Source organism: Papaver somniferum, unplaced genomic scaffold (assembly GCF_003573695.1).
Source record: "Papaver somniferum cultivar HN1 unplaced genomic scaffold, ASM357369v1 unplaced-scaffold_139, whole genome shotgun sequence".
NCBI classification, from domain to species: Eukaryota; Viridiplantae; Streptophyta; class Magnoliopsida; order Ranunculales; family Papaveraceae; genus Papaver; species Papaver somniferum.
This window is the reverse complement of record NW_020623156.1, coordinates 3,195,655-3,202,923: the sequence shown is the minus strand read 5'-3', so window position 1 is coordinate 3,202,923 and position 7,269 is coordinate 3,195,655. Positions and strand designations below refer to the sequence as shown.

At 35.6% G+C, this 7,269-nt stretch overlaps 1 long non-coding RNA gene and 1 pseudogene across 2 annotated transcripts; both read right to left on the bottom strand.

Annotated features, from left to right (window-relative positions):
• Nucleotides 1–519: 519 nt before the first annotated feature.
• LOC113335330 lies at nucleotides 520–4,271 on the bottom strand. 2 transcript variants are annotated; one of them, XR_003353279.1, is made up of 8 exons: nucleotides 3,895–4,271; nucleotides 3,200–3,238; nucleotides 3,039–3,107; nucleotides 2,848–2,946; nucleotides 2,438–2,533; nucleotides 2,159–2,328; nucleotides 1,920–2,072; nucleotides 520–566 (listed from the first exon to the last, which is right to left on the bottom strand). It is a non-coding gene; the product is annotated as an uncharacterized LOC113335330 (long non-coding RNA). The 2 variants fall into 2 exon arrangements; XR_003353278.1 differs by having other exon boundaries at nucleotides 2,438–2,530.
• Nucleotides 4,272–5,167: 896 nt separating this feature from the next.
• Nucleotides 5,168–6,403, bottom strand: LOC113335292 (annotated as a pseudogene).
• Between the last annotated feature and the right edge of the window lie 866 nt (nucleotides 6,404–7,269).

The window sequence follows — 7,269 nt, the reverse complement described above, 5'->3', positions numbered from 1 at the left end:
TGTACTGCAACATGATTAATGACACTCATCAAAGGAATGCATAACAAATATAACAACATTTTTTATATGCATAACCTGTGATGCAGCTAATCTAAACAATGCATAACTAGTCATGCATTTAATATTGGAACTGAATAATATGTCATGCATTGATTTGTTAAGGTGCATAACTTATTATGCATTTAAAAACACAACCCTGCTTAACTCCTTTTCAATATTGAAAAATGCATAACCGGTCATGCATTCATATATTCGGCTGCATAACATGTTATGCATTGATTTATTAAGGTGCATAACGTATTATGCAGTTATCCTTTTTTGCCAACGTAACTTATTATGCATTCATTTTTAAGGAAATTAGAGATACTGTCATAGATGCATGAAGGTCAATTATAAATCATGAAATATTCACAAACAGGTACCTTTAAGAATGTAATATTCTTCTTGAGCATTGCTTTTTTCATTGCTGCCAAGTCCCACTTCGCAGCTCTCGGTGTAGCATTGGAACTGACCTTGACGATGTCTGATGATATCTCATCTATGTTAGAATGCTCAGCCAACCAAAGCTGCTAAAAATAATAACTAATAAGATATTTTGTATCCAAGAAAGTAATATTTATTGACAGATGTTATGAAAGTAAAAAAAAAATTCACAAGAGAATATATAGTGCAACCACTGCAATTCCTGATATGAAGATTGTTTCTTTTGACAGTCTTGATGCTGTCCATCAGGTGTTCATGAATAAGATCAGGAAAAGAGACAGAATTCATGGTTTCCAAATCCTTAACCAAACTAACATACGAGACGTCTAAATTGTCTCCACTTTAACGACAAAAGAACAAGACGACTAGCATGTAAAGGAAGACAACTTCCTCTTCATGACCTTTCGTATCAAGTTTTTCCAACACCATCCTTTCAATATCATCTATCCACACCTTTGTTACCCGTGCTTTGGGATCTTTGCTGATAAATCCTGGCTTTGTTTTGAATGGGAATTGCTTGACGAGGGGATGTGACTGAGTCAGCTCTATCTCTGCCTTCGAAGTCAGAATATCATTTCCTCTGTCTCCTTCAATTCTTGGAATCAGAAATGTAACAGCAAGCTCACTAGACGTTGATGCTATGGACTTGTTTTCAGACAACTTGAATGAATGTTGATTCAAATGTTCATGGTCATATGATAGAAAGAGTTCATCCATCATCTTATTGCTCTTACCATCCAAGTATGCCATGTTTGCAGCATATAACCAGTTATAGAACTTTCCAAACACACACACATTCATCATGTTAGCCTGCAACGGATTCAAACCACCTCTGTATTTTATCTTATTAAACAAGTGACCTACCCTAAGGAAACCTGCTCTATAAGTACCTCCTTGAACTGCAGATTTGGTTTTAGGTTTAACTCCATAAAAAAAAAGAACAAAAAAAATGCATTTTAGAACTGCTATTTTAGAACAACAAAGTAATGCATAACAAATATAACAACATTTTTTTATATGCATAACATGTGATGCAGCAAGTCTAAACAATGCATAACTAGTCATGCATTTAATATTGGAACTGAATAATATGTCATGCATTGATTTGTTAAGGTGCATAACTTATTATGCATTTAAAAACACAACCCTGCTTAACTTATTATGCATTTAACCACACATGCCTCTTTCTCAGGCATCTGCATAAACCATTATGCACATATTTTACCATGCATAATCTATCATGCACTACTAGTTAATACTACATAAACAAACAGTTGACTGCATAACATATTCTGCATATTTTTTAAGAAGCCACAATCTGTTATGCATTTGTTTTTTTAACAAGCATAATGTGTTTTACATACAAACAAGAAGATAAATGATAATAGAAGTTTATTAACTGATGCATAACAGGAATAGGAAGGAATTCAACGCACCTTGTTTATAGACAACACATTGCTTATTAGATTCTTCTTCTTCTTCCTCTTCACTCTCGGATCTTTCGATTTGCTTCTTCTTCATCCTTTTCAGGTCTTTCGATTTGGGTTCATGTCTTTTTCCTTTCTTCTGATGATCAACATCTTGCCTCACTGAAACAGGCCAAATCATATTGAAACAAATCAATGACAACAATTAAACAATATATCACACAGAAGATGCCACAAGAAAATCTTACCATTTTCGGCATCCTCATTATCTGTATCATCACCCAATACTTCCTTTGGCGCAGCATTCTTTGCTTTCTTTATTCCTTTAGTAGCTTTTTCCGAGGTGAACTAGGTGATACTTGAGGTGACACCTTATCTTTTAATCTCTGTGACTTCCTTGACAGGCTTGCTTCAGGATCTTTTCAACACACAAATAAACAAGCTATTCATATTAAGTAATGCAGTAACTTTGGTAAGCAGCACCTAGATGCATAACAGGTTATGCAGATGAGAACGTAAATGCATACCCGCGACTTTTCTTTTCTTCTTCGCAGCGTCATGTTTTCCCTTGGTTCTTGTCTCCTTTTGTTGTTGGTCACCAGCAGTTTCTCCTTTTTGCTCTTCTAGGTTATCATCATCAGCAGGTAAAAATGATGTTAAAATTTAAACAGATGAAAATGGGAGTTAATTATGCAGTATTTTTTATATGCATAACCTGTCATGCATCTGCATAACAGGTTACACACACTAATTTGATGCTGCATGACAGGTTACACACATTAATTTGATGTTGCATACCCTATCATGCATCTGCAGAACAAGTTATGCAGATTTATGTTATGCAGTTTTTTTTTATGCAGAATGAACTAGTTATGCAAATTTATGTTATGCATTTTTATTATGCAGAATCAACACATCAATTAGTGAGGATGCATACCAGAGACTTCCAAACTTATCTCAGCATCCTTCTTTGCCTTCTTTTTCATCTTTAACAGTGTTTGATCGCTATCACTTTCTCCTTTTTCATCTTCAACATCTTCAGGTAAAATTGATGTTAAAATCAAAGAGTGGGTAAGTTATAGAGCAAAAGAAATTAGGGATAAACATATTTGAGGATGAAAATTTCACCAGAAACAATTTTCTTCTTAGATTTGTTCTTCTTTTTGGTATTTCCGGCTTCTGGTTCATCATCGGCTTCTGGTACGACAAAATGGAAACTTAAAATTAAAAAAACAAATGGAAAAAACAAAATCAAAACACAAACAGATGAAGTAATTGCTGAATCTCACCATTTCTTTTCTTTTTCTTCGACTGAATTTCTCCTTCGTCTTCAACATCAAGAATAAAAGTTAAAATCGAAAAAAAAAAAATCTAATGAATGCATCGGTTAAAACTACTATCAATACTTGTTTTCTTCTGTTTCGATTTCTGAAGACGCGTTTTCGAAGGTGTTTCATCCATTAAATTGATTTTCTGATGAACGTGTTTTCGATTTCTTATGAACTGTGTAACCGATGATGATTTTTAGGGTTTTCGAATTTGAAATTGATTTCTAGGGTTTAGTTTCTCCGAATGATGATGGAGAAAAACAAAATCCTTTTGCAGAACTATTGTAACCGATGAAGAAGAAATAGAGAAAAAGAAGTAACGGGTAATGAAATAAATGTTTTCATTCAGGGAGTTATTGTAACCGTACAAAACCGGCGAAGGGGTATTACCGACTTTCTAAACCTTTTTAATAATTTTAAAAAACAATGGGTGCGACTGTAGCAGAAATTAATTGTGGGCCTGAGGGTAAGAAAGAAAAAAAACTTTGAGCCTGCCCTTAATTTTCCCAAAAACAAATTGATCAAGGCCAAATGGACTATGATTAATAAAAGTGTGGGCTATATTTAAGAAAAGCCTCTTTTCTGGCTCGAATTTTACCGGCCATCTTAAAGTGAAACGCTAGTGGATTAGAGGATTTACTAATAAAATCGCGTACCTTGTGCTTGAGCTGACTTCCTCTTTGGAAACGACGCATGGTTTCATAATAGAATTCATCCATAACATCATCGGCATCATAAACAACATCTTTAAGCCTTCTCAACCAAAGTCTGACAGCAGCATCAGTTACTTGTTTCACCTCGGCATCAGAAATCAAAGCTTGAATTGACTCCAAGGTTTTTCCCAGCTTCCTTAAGTCATCTTTAACACCCCATGCCTGACCAATTTGTTGAGAAATAGCCGGGAGCGGTTTCTTCAAGATTTCAGTCACACCATTAACAAGAATCCCTTCCGAAGCCGTCATAGAATAAGTCGAATAGACAGACATTGAATTACTGAGTATATGAAGATGATGAGATAGTAGAGAGAGCAGAAGATAAATTTTCTAAGATGGATAGTTTCAACCACACAATGCTATCATATATCAAAAGCTACCATGAATGCCAGCTAGAGTGATTAAAAGATGGCACGTGGGGCAATATTCTTGTCATTATCAGGTCAGTAAGGGGTAGTCCTATCCTTACTTTAACTCAATCACTATATATATATATACACACACCAAACTTGACAAATGTTACTGCTTGTGAATCACATTCTATGCTTCTAATTTGTTTGTTGACCGGTCTGAAGCACTTAATTTGAAATACAACCAAATGGCAATTTTGTTGAATAATAACACTATCTTGTACCGTTGAAATTTTTTGTTCTGACGGGTCTTGGTGTGGAAGGATTTGTGTCCAAGAATCCATGTTCTGAACTCTGACGAATACTACTTGGCTATATATTTTTTAATAGACACTTTTTGTTGGTATATAATTATATTTTTTGATAAGCATGCATGGGAAGTACCTTATATAGGATGTTGCATATAGTCATAGTTCACAAGTGGAGAGCACGTCTTTGACCTTAGTGTTTTTTTTGTCCCACGGCCCACGCCATGGAAGGAACCGTTTCTGCAGGGGAAAATAGGGATTGTGCAGAGTAAAGAAGAGGAGCTGAGGTCGTTGGTTTTTTTGCTCCCATTGCCTAGACTTTTAAGAATATTTAGACTTTACCGAGAAAAGAATGTGTACATATTGCAAAAATTTAAGTACGAAATCAAGGTGTCGAGGAAATATGACGAAAATGTTCCAAAATAATATAGCATCTAATAAACTGATGGCTTCGTCTATTAGAATCCTACATGTAATACAAAACAATATAGAGTAGCTACTAACCCCTCAAAAGAACTAAAATCTCAAAAGTAGCAAATATCACATGAACAAGGAAACCTAATCAATATGCAAGTTGTTTGCCTGAAGAAGTCCATCCCGTATCTGGGTGGCAACATCACGAACAGCACCAGGTCCATGAGGGATGAATACAGCTGATGATTTGGAGGTAGCTCCAATCTCCTTCATGGTATCAAAATACTGAGTAACTAAAACCATATCCATAACATCCTTTGGCGTAGTCCCTGGAACATTAATCGAGAACCCAAGAACACTGTCTCTAAGACCATCCACAATAGCTTGGCGCTGACGAGCAATACCCAATCCAGACAAGTGTTTAGACTCTGCGTCTCCCTCAGCTCTCTTAATTTGCATGATCTTTTCAGATTATCCCTTCTCCTGGGCTGCTAACCGCAACCTTGCCGCTGCAAATCCAAGTAAATAAAGGTTTTTTAACCTACTCTTGCAATCATACATTCAAATGGACATATCACTTTCGAAAAACAAAATGGTTTCCTACCAGCACTAATTTCGTTCATTGCGCTCTTCACATTCTGGGCGGGTTCTATATCAACAATGAGTGTTTGCACAATCTCATATCCGTAAGCTGACATGGCCTTCTCCAGTTCCAGTTCAACAGCTTTTGCTATCTCATTCTTTTGCTCGAAGGTGTCGTCAAGATTCATCCTTGGAACACTTGCTCGGATAACTGAAACATAGGAGGGACTTCCATAATGGTTAGCCTTTCCTATAATACAAACGGACTTTTGAAAAGAAACATACACGCAATCCTATTAAAAAAATTCATACCATCGAAGACATATGACTGAATCTGGGTCCTCGTATTACTCAGTTTGTAAAAAGCATCGCTAGCCCTATCAGCCATTGCCCGATACTGAACTGATGCAACGACATTGACAAAAACATTATCCTGCAAAAAAACAAAGAAAAACAAGCGAAAAGTCAAGTTGGTTCAGGGTTCAGGGTTGGGATGTATGTCTACTAGTTGTAGATTTGTTTCAGCAAAGCCTACTTTATGCAACCTACCTAAATTCCCTAAAAAAATTAAGAAGAAAAAAATTGGCGATATGCTGAAAGATGGACCTTTGTCTTAGTTTCGCACTTGACATCCTGCTGCTGCACACGAAGTGAAAGATGGCCAGCGACGTATTCACCAAAAACCCAGGGCAGGCAATGACATCCCGGTTCGAGTACGTCTACAAACTTTCCAAACCTTTTCTTGACAGCTACTTTGGATTGATCCACTTTGACACAGCAAAATAGATTTCCCATTCTACCAACACTTAAGATATCGACAAACACAATAAACAGTAGAAGAAATCTCAAATCAGCAATTTAATTAAATAAATCTCCGACGAAAAATTATCTGTCGTACTGACAAAGATCTTCCTGTTTGGTTGCAATACATATGGGTTATCAAGATTACAACTAAAAGGTATACACACATATAATTCGAAATCCAAAACCGCAAGAGATGTAACACAGATTAAACCCATTATTAATGAACATACTGAACCATTATTGGCTGATAATCCATCCATTATACCCAACAGCGCCAATGTAAAAAGCATATGCAAAACAATTACTAGAAAAGAATAAAAGTATGACTAGTATTACTTACTATTCTAATCACAATAGCTATATTTTTGTGAAAATTTCTTAATAATAATATCAAAAGATAAGCAACAGAAAATTTTACCTTAAGTTTCCAACTCTCGAGTTTTCTTTGAAAGGGTTTTGAGAAGCGGTGAAGATGAAACAATATTATTGGGATCTCAAGTCATTTTAAGATATAGGTAAATCTTTCTTCTCAGATAAGAAAATCGGGGAATATTCGTAGAATGTAAGTGTGTTGCAAAATTGGAACTACCTTGCCGAATATCTTAATCCACTACTAATAATATCGTATATCTTAATCCACTACTAATAACATAGGAGCCCATGGGCCTAACTTATTGCAAGGACAAAAAAGGAACGATTTTTTGGGGACCATGATTTTTTTGGGGACCATGGTTTTATTTTGGGTAAAGACATTAGAAGTAAATCTAGGTCACCCCTTATCTAGATATTTATATTAATACCTAAATTACCCTCCTGATTAATTTTGGGTGATGATTAGTTAGTGTAATGATTAGTGAGAT